At 37.9% G+C, this 14077-nt stretch overlaps 1 pseudogene; it reads left to right on the top strand.

The window, feature by feature from the left end:
• The first annotated feature begins 1153 nt into the window (after positions 1-1153).
• On the top strand, positions 1154-1300 carry LOC138876729 (U2 spliceosomal RNA; annotated as a pseudogene).
• Positions 1301-14077: the final 12777 nt, after the last annotated feature.

Below are 14077 nucleotides of genomic sequence, written 5' to 3'. Positions count from 1 at the left end.
GTTATTTTATTTTCTCCAGAATTATTTTACAAATACAGTTTACTAACAGAAAGTTCATCAGACGGTGATGATGATGTTGTACAAAACACCCCTTGACTAATAATTTTATATACTTTGTAGAACTAGTTTTGAATTAGATTGAACAATTTTGAACTTGTTGTAATTAGTTTTAACTTGGTTTTGAATTGTTATGTTCAATTGAACTTTAATTTGTTAGTTTTAGAGTATTTATTGGATGTTTGGTTGTTGGATATTTGGTGGTGGTTGTTGTTGTTGGATATGTGGATGGATTTAGGGTGAATTAGGGGTTTTATGAGGTGAATTGGGGGTACTGGTATGCTAGTAGGTGGTGTTGCTACAAAACATGCATTTTATGCCAAAATTAAATCCAAAAAAACCAACCAACTTTGGTTGGTAAATAATAAAAAAAAAATTAATTGCATATTACCGACCAAAGTTGGTCGGTTAATGGACAAAGAATTCCCAGAATTCAACATTACCGACCAACTTTGGTCGGTATTCTGCCTGCACTGTTGAGCTTACCGACCAAAGATGGTCGGCAATATTTAATTTTAATTATTTAAAAAAATATATATTTTTACATTACCGACCAAAGTTGGTCCGTTTTGTTTAATTTTAATAATTTATAAAAAAAATATATTTTCATGTATCGACCAAAGTTGGTCGGTAATAAAAATTAATAAATTTAATACACCGACCAATTTTGGTCGGTAAAATTAAATTAATAAAATATGTTTCCGACCAGTTTTGGTCGGTAAATCATTTAGATGGTCGTTTAAAGCATACCGACCAACGTTGGTCGGTAAGCCTTTCCGACCATCAAAATACCGTTCCCACGTAAATGGACGTGTTTTGGTCGGTAATTAGCTATAACCGACTAACTTTGATCGGTGTTTAGCGGATTTGGCTAAATAAGAGTGCGTTCTTGCCTAGGATTAGAAATTGTATTTTAAATATCCTAAAGACTTCACCATTATTTACAACAGCTCAGTAAACTGTTTGCAAATACCAAAGTAGCCTCAGGGAGTAAGCACAAAGTTGGTCTTGCTAGTGTATTCCCACATCGGGTATGGAAAAGGAAACGAGCAGAGAACATCAGCTATAATTTGAGCGACTCGGGAAGAAGGAAAGCATACCTTTCTCGGCCTTTTGGCTAAGATCAAGTGTAGTATATGTTCTTATCAGTTTAATATCTTATAATATCTTATGATAGCTTGCTATTGGGGTTCTCAAGTGTCGCCTTGGTGTTACACTATTACCTTGGCCTGGCACATCCCACCAATTTTATTTCCAATGTTATGTTTGTAACTTAAGCCAGAGGAGTCGTGAGCTTAACAAAACTTAATGTTTGTTGCGATCAACTTTATCTTCTTTGAAAAAAGTCCTGCTAATAGTAGTAGGAGCTCAGGATCCCATTTTAGATAATTGCGATTTTTCACTTTTAAAAAATGCTTCCTACCAAGGGAGGAAACAGCCCACGGGCAGTTTTGAATCTTAATACAAGTAATCCCTTCAAATTTATTCGTTGTATAACAATCCATGCATAATATAATAGACACGCGTAACAATCTTTTCTTTATTATTCACCATAAACAATGCATACGTTATAATTTTCAATAACTAATATGTGACCCAAATGACCCCTTAACGCATAAGCCCACTGTTGCGAAGTGTCAAATTGTCCTTACTGTCAACAACTAAATAAATGGTAGTATGAAGTTCAACTTCAACGTGTTTTCTCATGTTCTTTCCTCGTGATGAGGTTAACTTCTATGTCAAGTGGGTCCTAAGTTATTACGGGTAAAATAAGGATAACATTACTAGAACTCTGTCAAAAACCGTCCACGATACCGATTGAAATCGGCCGAAAGAGAAAACCGGATCAAAAAATAGGTAATTGGTCACAAAAGTCAAAGAAAAGATTTCACACAAACATACCAACCACCATCGGTCGGAAAAAGTAGTCCCGCAATCAGGGGTGGATCCAGATCATGAAGACCGGATTCACCGGAACCCAGTAGCTTTTGTTCATATATATTGTATACATACTAAGAAATTCATTAACTATCTATAAATATTATATTGTGAACCCATAAACTATTATGTATTAACATGAAATTGTTATAGGAACCCATTAGATTTAAATCCTGGATTCACCTCTGCCTGCAATAAAGAAACACTGCTACATCTGCCACATATAAAAATTCCGGCTGACACCGAAAATTGGTCAATCTTTAACCAAGACCTGGTCATACTTGCATATTATCTACCAAAATATGTTAATTAAAAAGTTTCATGTATACCGACCAAAAATCGGTTGGAAATTTTAATTTATTTTTTCCCACCCAGGATCAATTGGATTTTTCCATAACAAAAATATTTCTTTTATAATTATTATTAATTTACCGACCGAAATGATAATATTATTTGTTATTTACAATATTTACATATATTTAACAACACACACACACACACACACACACACACACACACATATATATATATATATATATATATATATATATATATATATATATATATATGTTATTGCTACAACTTAAGTATTAATATAGCGCCATATCTTATAGTTTTTATTTATTCACCGATCAAGCATTCAAGTGATGTAATGAATAGTTGAGAGTAAATTAAAGCATCAATGCCTGTCATATATATGTAAGTGCAAATTGCTTTAAATGAATAAAATCATACACTCTATTATAATTTATTACACGTATACGGATATGAAGTGTAATTTGTATGAAAGCACACATATGATAAACATTATATATATAATTGATCGAGTGTAATTGATATAGTCGTTGTATCCAATATGCTATGACACACTTAGTGTCTTAGTAAATAGATTATTAGTGTATCATTGATGTAATGCTATGGTATAACTTAAGATGTAGTCCTATATATAAATCTAATTATGTATTATTTTTATTACAATCTTTAAACACAAAATCGACCAGTATGTACAAATTAAGAAAGAAAGCATATATTAAGTATGCAAAATACTAAGAACAAAAAGTAAAAAATCGTGTATATATATATATATATATATATAGAGAGAGAGAGAGAGAGAAAACTTAGAGAAGAGAGCAGTATCTGTATTACAAATATAACGGATACAAAAAACTGATATTAATTGAAACTATTTGGGCCCAAAATGACATTTGGGCCTTTTTAGTAGATATTTTGTTTTGGGATATTTTTAGTTGGGAAAGTTTATAGAGTGACAATTTGGGTAATTTTCCCTTTAAAATTACCTCTAAGTACCCAAAAAGTACAGGTAATGCACCCTTAAGTAGGGAGCTCTTAGGACCGGTAGGGGTTCTTGTAGGGTATCCAAAAAAATACTTTTAACCCTTACCCTTAAATACCCTTAAGACCCCGTCCCCTTACCCTTACCCTCTCCTTAACCCTTAACCCTTAATGTCTCTATACCCTCCCCTTAAACAACCCTATTGTCAGGGTATACACTATTATTTATGCTATGTTTTTAATTGCATATAAATATGTATTGGGATTTTTACATAAATAGCTAGTTGATTTCACTAATTACTTAGTTGGTATACATAGATTATATACATATTAAATGTGATTATACATATACTATATATTCGCCAGCTATTTTTAGTTTAAGCGACTGGATAGGCGGCTATTTAGATTAATTGTTCCACTCATAAAGATAATGCTGCATGCTGTTGTTTTGTGCTCTTCTGGTTGCATTAACTTTGTATGGCTAATGGATACTCCGATCCATCTTATTTTGTGTGTCACATTTTCTTTTGTCCAAAAAAGATTGTCATTTTCTATAATTTTAAAATTATCTAATCTCATTACACTACTAGAAAACTGTCAAAAAACGTCCAAAAAATCGACGGCAATCGATCGAAATCGAATAAAAATCGACCGATTTATGACCAACTTTATTTCGTCGAAACAATAATGGTTGCTAATGCGAGGCGACCGCAGATGGTCGATATTTCTAACTAAAGTCGTTTGGTAATTTTCAACGCACTTTGATCAAATGATCTGACACAAACTAAATTTACCGACCGAATTCGGTCGCTATTCTTGAAAATAATTTCTAATTATTTTAAATTAGCGACTGATATCAGTCGGAATCTTAATTATTTATTTTTTTAAAATTATTCATTTCCGACTGAAATCGATCGATATTATTAAAATAAAAAATTTCGACTGAAATCGGGCAGTATTATTAAAATATTTAAAATTCTGGGAATTTTATTTTAACATTTTCAACCGACTTCGATCAGTATACGGTCGGTTTTCTTGGTAAGGTTTTGGCAGAATACAACTGTTTTACAGCTGCACTACCTGGAAACAATCAATCATCTATAATGGCAGCGTATATTGATGTCATTCAACCAATAACAACAACAATAACAATAATAACAACAACAATAACAATAGTAACAACAACAACAACTATCAAAACTATATTAATAATATTTATAGAGTTCCAAAATATTCAACAAAAAATGTTTCACAAGTTAAAAGTTCAAACATCATTCAATGAATGTTTTGTACTACATCATATCCATCTCCACTACTAGAAGATTCATCGTCGGCATGGTTTGAAAGATCACAACGAGAAAGATTAGCATCCGGGGAAGACTCACGAGATTAGGGAATCGTGAAAGCACCACTAGCAAGAAGATTGGTCAACTGACCTTGAATGACATTAAATTGTTTGTCCCTCTTTTCTAGCTGACCTTGAAGGGTATCAAATTGTTTATCTCTCTTTTCTTCTCTAGCTTTTGTCTCTTCAAGCTCTGCTGATAGCTTTGTGATCTTCTTCTCCATAGCCGAGAGAGCTGACCTATCAAGTGCCATGCCCTGAGAGAAAGTCCCTATACCTTACAATCCAGTCCTGTAGCGCCGAAATGATCTCTCTGGAAGGCCGTATGCTCTCCTTTTTAGGACCACTTACAACATCCAACCATATCTTTCGTGCTTCTTCTTCTGAAATGAAAGGTCGCTCGCCTTGCTCATTCGATGCAAGCTCTGACTTTACTCATCCACAGTAGTCTTGTAGCGATCCTTCATTTAGAAGATAGATAATTAGTAACTATATAATATTATAAATATTAATTTTAAGTTATAATAGTTATGAAACTTATATATGTAGCCTCCGTCCGATCCTCGACCCATCTAGTTGGATTTGTCAGTGCCTTCTTCTTCCGATATGAGTCTCCGTGAAGAACTCATCATGAGTCATCTTCCTTCCAAATATTTTTCCTACAAATATAATAAAACATGTTAACTACATTAAAACACACACACACACACACACACACACATATATATATATATATATATATATATATATATATATATATATATATATATATATGTGTGTATGTGTGTGTGTGTGTGTGTGTGTGTGTGTGGATAAAAATAAATTTTAATCTTTTAAGGAATTACTAGTAGTCTCCACGTAGTTCTGTAACGACCCGGTCGGTTGTTTTGAGCGTATGCCCTGATCCCCTATTAACTACTTCTCCCGTATCTTTTTCTGCTTATGTTACTTGTCGCGAGGTTTCGTTTTGATTTTTGGAGTGTTTTGGGACACAATCGGTTGTTGGAACTGTGTGAAGACGACTCCGGAATAGAGTTTTGTCGGTTTCCTTAACTCCGTTAGGTGATTTCGAACTTTGGGGCATGTCTGGATTCTATTTTGGAGGTCTGTAGCTCATTTAGGCTTGAAATGGCGAACGTCGAATTTTTGGAGATTTTGATCGGTGGTGGATTTTTTAATATCGGGGTCGGATTTTAGTTCCGGAAGTTGGAGTAGCTCCGTAATGTTGAATATGACTTGTGTGCAAATTTGGGGTCAATTGGACGTGGTTTGATAGGTTTTGGCATCGGTTGTGAAAATTTGAAGTCTCAAGTTCTTTAAGTTTGAGTTGAAGGGTGATTCGTGATTTTAGCATAGTTTGATGTGATTTGAGGACTCGACTAAGTTTGTATAGTATTTTAGGACTTGTTGGTATGTTTGGTTGATGTTCCGGGAGCCTCGGTTTGATTCCGGGTACTTAACGGATCAAAAATTGGATTTGTGTTGTTGCTGAAGTCTTCAGGCATCTGTTGTTTTCGCACCTGCGGGGGGGAGACCGCAGGGGTCGCAGGTGCGAGGAAATTCGCAGATGCACTCAAGGACCCTCAAAAGCGGAGGATGATCGTAGGAGCGGATTGTTTGCCACAGGTGTGCACGCCCAGGTGCGACTACCTTATCGCAGAAGTGGTCCCAGGCCTCTTAAGTCATTTTCACACCTGCGATGGAAATTCCGCAGGTGCGGCGTCGCAGGTGCATCTGGAAGTCCGCAGGTGCGTGATCGCTTGGCAGAAAAAGAGGATTTTGAGGGTTTTATCCCATTTTCAATTTTGGGACTTTGCGAGCTCGGATTAAGGCGATAATTCAAGTATTTTTCAGAGAGAACTTTGGGGTAGCGATTCCTAACTCGCTTTTGGTTGTATTCTATTAATCTATAGTTGATTTCATCATTATATTAAGGAATTTGGGTGAGAAATTTGGGGAAGAAGGGTGGAAGTTCTTCAACTAAGTTTTTGATATTTTATTGGGATTTTGATGTTGGATTTGAGTCATTTTGGTATGAGTGAACTCGTGAGTGAATGGGTGTTCATATTCTGTGACTTTTACCCGATTCTGAGACGTGGGCCCGGGGAGACGTTTTTGGGCGATTTTTCAATTTCTTACTTTATCTTTGATTTCATTAGCTAGATTAGTTTCTTGTAGTTATATTTATGTTATATAATTGATATTGGCTAGATTCGGGTCATTCGGTGTCGGATATTCGTCGAAAGAGCATTGTTACAGATTGATTTGAGCTTGGTTTGAGGTAAGTGACTTGCCTAACATTGTGTGGCAGAACTCCCCTTAGGATTTGGTATTGATTTTGATATGTGAGCGTCGTGTACGTGAGGTGACGAGTACGTACATAGGCTCATTGTTATAAATACCTTATTTCTACTGAGTTATAACCTGTTGTCTTCTTATTTGAGTTATACTAGTATGTGTAGTATCCTGTTAGCCTAGAATAGCATGTCTACTTGTCTTAATTGCTTATCTGAACTCTATGTAGCATGCTTAGTGGATTTCCTGCTTATTCCTTGACTTGTAATTAGTCTAAACTGTAGGTTCCTTGCTTTAACTGTTATTTCTATTGTTTGAGCTGCGTATTTACTTTGGGACTATGGAACGGTATTCCGAGAGATCCCCATGTCTTGCATATTTACTTTGGGACTACGGAACGGTATTCCGAGAGATCCCCTGCATATTTTCTTTGGGACTACGGAACGGTATTCCGGGAGATCTCCCTGCACATTTACGTTTGGGACTACGAGACGGTATCTCGGGAGATAATCTATTGTTATCTCTGTGTACTGAACTGTTACCTTTCTATGATTTCATTCTTGTTAAATTTCAGTCTTATTTTACTGCGATATTTTTGTTTCGTCTTATCTATATATATATATATATATATATATATATATATATATATATATATACCAGTAGGGCCTTGACCTGACCTCATCACTACTCGACCGAAGTTAGGCTTGGCACTTATTGGGTATCGTTGTGGTGTACTCACGCCTCTTCTGCATATATTTTTCGTGTGCAGATCCAGGTACCTCTTACCAGCCTCAGATTTAGTTGCGAGATTGCTGCTTTTTAGGAGAATTCAAGGTACATCTGCCCGCGTCCGCAGACCTCGGAGGCCCCCTCTATCCCCTTATGTTGATTCTTTCCTTATCTCTTTAGATAGTGATGTATAGAATAGTTAGAAATTCGTAGAAGCTTGTGACTTACGGTGTTCCGGGTCTTGGGAGTGTGATGTATATTTCAAGAGATGATTATTGTATATGGCGAGAGGCATCTCAATTGCTTATTTAAAATATCTGCTACTGTTAGTTGTAAATTTTCATGTTTTTTATTTCATTTCCGCAAAGTGTTAGGCTTACCTAGTCGTAGAGACTAGGTGCCGTCATGACAATTCACGGAGGAAAAATTTGGTTTGTGACAAGTCCCCATGCTCCTGGCACCCACAAAGTTCAAGGAGCCACTGCCTCAACAGATCCTCCCATAAATGCGGTAGAACCCATGAAGTCTTCTTTTTCTTTTTCCGAGCAGAACAGAAGGAATGAGATAGTCTCTTATGGCATTTGAACTCAAAATGTGCAAGAATGACACTGTTATACCGGTTCTCCCAGGTACACTTAGTCTACAAATGAAGTGTATAACATTAGATGAAAATATTATTAATATAATGCTTAAATATATATAAAAATTATATTAAAATCTTAAATTGTTAAAAATTTGCTCCACGAGATCCGGTGGAAAATCACTCCAAGTTGCATAGGGTGTACCATACAACCGGCTAAGAGCTTCAGTGATTATCTTTGTAGTCTAATGACTAGGTATGAACCTGCAATATAGCAATTACATTAAATAAGCAAGACTAACTATTATAATTCAGCAAAAAATAAAGAAGTAATAAATAAATCTTACCCATTGCCCTCATGACTGATGATCATTCTATGATAACGATCATACTGCACTTCCTCTGTATCATCATCCTCCGGTGTATTTGAAGCGTGCGTATAAGGGAAGACATCTGGCTCAGCGCTACTATCCCGAAGGTGGAGTCTAGAAATGCTAGGAGACGAACTCCCTGGAGAGGGAGACAAGGTCGTTGATGATCGAAATCCATCGGAAATTAACTTTTAAAAAAATTAATAATATTTTTTTTATTAAATAGTTATTACGTGCTTATCAACAATATCCATCTGCTTTGACTGCTTCACAACTCTCTTACATGCAAATTAAGTAAAGATTGTGATCACCCCCATTCATATAGACGATAAGGGTGCAGTAGAGGCAAAAATAAAATCTTTATATATGAAATTGGCTCAAACACCACTCTAGTTCTTGAAAAGAGGAAAACACACAGAGAGAGAGGGCAGAAAGAAACAGGTACCTTTGCGAATTCTTAGATTTGGAGGTCCTGATTTCTTCTTCTGTTGTTGGCATCTGAAAAGATTTGCCTTTTTTGTCAATGTTTGAAGCTTCTCCATTGTTTTGATTCAAAAGATTTTCCTTTTGTCACGACCCTAACCCCGAACCCGGTCATGATGGCGCCTCTTGTAAAGACAAGGCCAGCCAGTTCAACCCAACTCAACTTTTAAAGCAGTTAACCAACATAAAATAGTCTAAACATGATTTAAACAATACTAAATAGCGGAAATATTGTTAACAATGCGGAAAGTCCAACCCAACACAGCCCTAACCGGGGTGTCATAAGTCACGAGCATCTACTAGGGTATAATTACAACTGAAAGTCTGAGTGTACAAATACAGACTAATGAATGAAGAGAGAGAGAAGTAATGCTGCGAACGCCGGCAGCTACCTTGCTAAACTCCAATGACTCTGCCTCCAATCAGCCAAAACCTGCTACCGGGTGTATAAATACTTGAATCTGCACACAAGGTGCAGAGAGTAAAGTGAGTACTCCAACTCAGTGAGTAATAATCATAACTAAAGTCTGAATGGTAAGAAATCACGTAAAGCATATCAAGATGCTGTATAGAAGCAGTTCAAAAACCAGTAAGAAAGCAATGACGCTGTAAAATCTCTTTAAACATCTTAGCTCAGTTTAAACTTCTTTGAAAATGGCTTTTTCAATAGTACGCAAATGAATGCAAAACAATTAGTGTAGATAAGCACAGAAATCCGCCCCTCGGGCACAAATAACATAGTTTAACAGGTAAATATGAAAGATAAACACATAAAGGTTCGCCCCTCGGGCTCAATGTCAACAACTCTGCCCCTCGGGCAATATCTCAGAACAATACCAGCCCCTCGGGCAATCACATAGAATGGTACCAGCCCCTCGGGCAATCACATAGAACAATATCAGCCCCTCGGGCTATCACATAGAACAATATCAGCCCCTCAGGCTATCACATAGAACAATATCAGCACCTCGGGCTATATCTCACATCACAATGGGTATCCGCGCTCACTGGGGGTGTACAAACTCCGGGAGGGGCCCCTTACGGCCCAAGCGCAATATCAAGTCATCTCGTGGCATCAAATCTAGGCCCTCGGCCTCATATCAGTCAAGCCACCTCGTGGCGTATATATCTCAGGCCCTCGGCCTCATAAACAATATCAACAAGTCACCTCGTGGCATACACATCTCAGGCCCTCGGCCTCAAATCAGTATCAGTGTTTCCTCACAACAAGGCCCTCGGCCTTTCTCAGTCAAAAATACAAGCCCCTCTGGCATTAGTAAAACAGTATTTCTCAGCCCAAAACATCATTTAAAATATCATTTAAGTCTCAAAACGGAGTAAAAATGGCTGAGTAGTAAAACAATGGAAATTAACATGACTAAGTTCAATTAATAAATCAAAACAGTGAGGAAATAGTAATAAAAATCTCCAAAGGGTTCAAATAGTTGGCACGAATCCCAAATACATGATGATAACATATAAGTTTCAGTCAAATACGCGGTAAAATCATCAGTCGAGACGGACCAAGTCACAATCCCCAATAATACACGACCTCACGCTCGTCATCAAGCGTGTGCCTCACTTTAATATAGCACTACGATGTACAATCTGGGGTTTCAAACCCTCAGAGCATCATTTACAATCATTACTCACCTCGAACCGGCTAAATCTCTAGCTCGCGATGCCTTTGCCCCTCGAATTGGCCTCCACGCGCGTCGAATCTATCCAAAATCAGAACAAATACGTCATAATATGCTAAGGGAACAAAGCCCAAGCGAAAACAATCAACAAAGGCGCACGATTCCCGAAATTACCAAAACCCGAGCCCCAGGCCCATGTCTCGGAATTTGACAAAATTCACAAAACTAGAATCCTTATACTCTCACGAGTCTAACCATACGAAAATTATCTAATTCCGATATCATTTGGTCCTTCAAATCATAATATTACATTTTTGAAAGATTTCACAATTTTCTTTCCAAATTCCATCCCAAATCACAAATTAAATGATGAATTTAATGATAGATTCATGTACTCTAGCCAAATCTGAGATAGAATCACTTACCCCAATAAATTTCTTGAAAAACCTTCGAAAAATTGCCAAAATCCGAGCTCTCTAGGTCAAAATAACAAATAAAACCCAAAACCTCGTATTTATAGAGTACCCCACAGATTTCCACCTCCGCGGACCGCACAAAATCGACCGCGGTCAGCACAAAACCAGTGCGATCTGCACAAAAACGACCGCGGCCGCACAGCTTTCCACTGCAATTATAGGCTTTAGTGTTTTGGCCATAACTTTCGCTACAGATATCCGAATTGTGATATCTTTACCTTTCTGAAAACTAGACACGAAGGACTACACTTTTTGTTTTCGAATCGTCTCAAGATTCCTTGTAGATCAAAAGATATGAGCTTCCGAAGTAGGACCAGTGAAAAGTTCTCCACCGCGGCCGCACAACACCTACCGCGGCCGCACTTCTTTTTGTGTGGTCCGCACAACACATACCGCGGCCGCACTTCTTTTTGTGCGGACCGCACGATTGCGTTCCGAGTCCTGCAACCCTTTTGGACCTGCTACAACTATGATTTTCGGCCTAACACATCCCGAAACCTACCCGGAACTTCAAACCAATTGTACCAACACATCCCATGACATCATTCAAACTTGTTCAAAACTTCGGAACGCTCACAACAACATCAAATCACCAATTTAACATAGGATTCAAGCCTAAGAACTCCAAGAACTCTTAAATTATGCTTTTGATCAAAAATTCTATCAAATCTCGTCTGAATGACCTAAAATTTTGCACACACATCCCAAATGACACAACGAAACTACTGCAACTCTCGGAATTTCATTCCGACCCCTATATCAAAATCTCACCTATCAACTAGAAAGCGCCGAAATCTCAATTTCGTCAATCCAAGCCTAAACCTTCCACGGACTTCCAAAATCCATTCCGATCACGCTTCTAAGTCCCAAATCACCTAACGGAGCTAACCAAATCATAAAATTCCAATCCGAGATCATATACAAACAAGTCAAATATTGGTCAAACCTTTCAAATTTTAAGCTTTCAACTGAGACTGTTCTTCCAAATTAAATTCTGATTAACCTGAAACCCAACACCAACGATTTACATAAGTCATATTGCATCACACGGGGCAAGTTATTCCCGAGAACTGGCGAGCGAAATGCAAAAGCTCAAAACGATCGGTCTGGTCGTGACATCTCCCCCCACTTAAACATACGTTCGTCCTCGAACGTGCCTAGAGTTGTTCCAAAAGCCAACCAATTGTTAAATAACCTCACCATGCACATACCTGGGGGTGATCACACGTCACCCTATCTCACATAGGTTCGATAACACAATATAACTGAAATTTCACAATTCATCCTAGTCCATAAACCATATAACCACATTTCCTCTTCTAAAAGCATCAACACGATCAGAATCTCACATTTATACTGTGAATAAGTCCAAACAAGCTATAACAAATGATACATGCTATCTCTGGTGCAATCATATGATATACCACATAACTCAACACTTGTAGTGATAACTTCTAACTACAGCAACTGCACACACCATCCGCATACTGATAGAAAAACTCTTATCAACTAAAGTCTCATCCCAACACTTTCATATACTACCAATGATCACTAAGACACGCGGTAAGCCATAACCATTTCCCAGATCAACCATTCATGAAGTCACTCCTTCCTTGGAAAATACCACAAAAAATTTCCGAATCGAAGCTCGATAATATCCTTCCAACATGCTGAAATCGCATCCGTTCGTATTTATTAATGATCCCCAACGATCTCCTCTAATCCAACACATTACTCTGGTGATATGACACATCCATACAGACCTAAGCCACAGCTTGCACAATACACGCATCAATACGCAACAGTCCGAACATACTCAAATCATGAAAATGACTCAAATGAAAGAGCTGAACCTCAAGTTCACTAGTACCACCACAACACAAGACTGAGAACCTATCTCACATCATAGGAACAGAACACATGAATCGAACCTGCAAGGTCATACCTCCACATAACTTCGCTGTGATGTGCGATCCTATCCAACACTGCTCCACATGAGCCACCTTAGTCACATTGCTCGAAATCGACAACCACGCAAAATTCGATGTCTGGAACCAAAGCAAATCATCATACCCACTGTGAAGCAAATAACATACACCACACTGACCCGAAAGGATATAACCAATACGCCATTCACCGAGCAACACCCAATCACTCTTCCCGCTCGACTTCCACTATGAAACCCCAATAGAACCGCACCATATGTACCTATAACCAACAAATCATAACATCTCGCAACACAGAAAGGTAACTCATGGATCTCCCCAGATTACTAATAAGCTCAATAACAATCGAATCAACACACCCCTCAACAGTACAATTCGGAGCCAACCAAGCCAGCTCAAATTAGAACACACATCTACATTCGCCTTCCAACGAGCTCCTTATCACAAAAATCCTGGAGTTGCTCTTCAACTCTTTTAACTCTGCTGGTGCCATACGATACAGTGCCCAACATCAAATCAATACCGAAATCAACAACCTTGCCTGACGACATGCCCGGCCACAAGAAACATATCCGAAAAGTCTCTCACTACCGGAACTAAATCAATGGTAGGAGCCTCTGCACTAACATCTATCACGAAAACCCAACTAAGAAAAACAATCCTTCCCAGCCGCCCGCTGGGTCTTCGAAATATAAAACCACTCCACTAGGACATAATCCATCGAACCTCCCCACTCAATCTGTGACATTTCCGGCATAGCCAACGGCGTCGCCTTAGCGCAATAGTCCAGAATGACACCACACAGAGACAAACAATCTGAACCCAATATCACATCAAAAATCTAACATACCAAGCAACAAAAGATCCGCTCAGATCTCAAAATCCCGATAGTCACTAAACAGTGCCGATACACACGACTCACAA

The sequence above is a fragment of the Nicotiana sylvestris genome, chromosome 8 (genome assembly GCF_000393655.2).
Source record: "Nicotiana sylvestris chromosome 8, ASM39365v2, whole genome shotgun sequence".
Classification (NCBI taxonomy): Eukaryota; Viridiplantae; Streptophyta; class Magnoliopsida; order Solanales; family Solanaceae; genus Nicotiana; species Nicotiana sylvestris.
The sequence above is the reverse complement of the archived record's forward strand: the minus strand, read 5'-3'. Positions and strand labels throughout refer to the sequence as shown.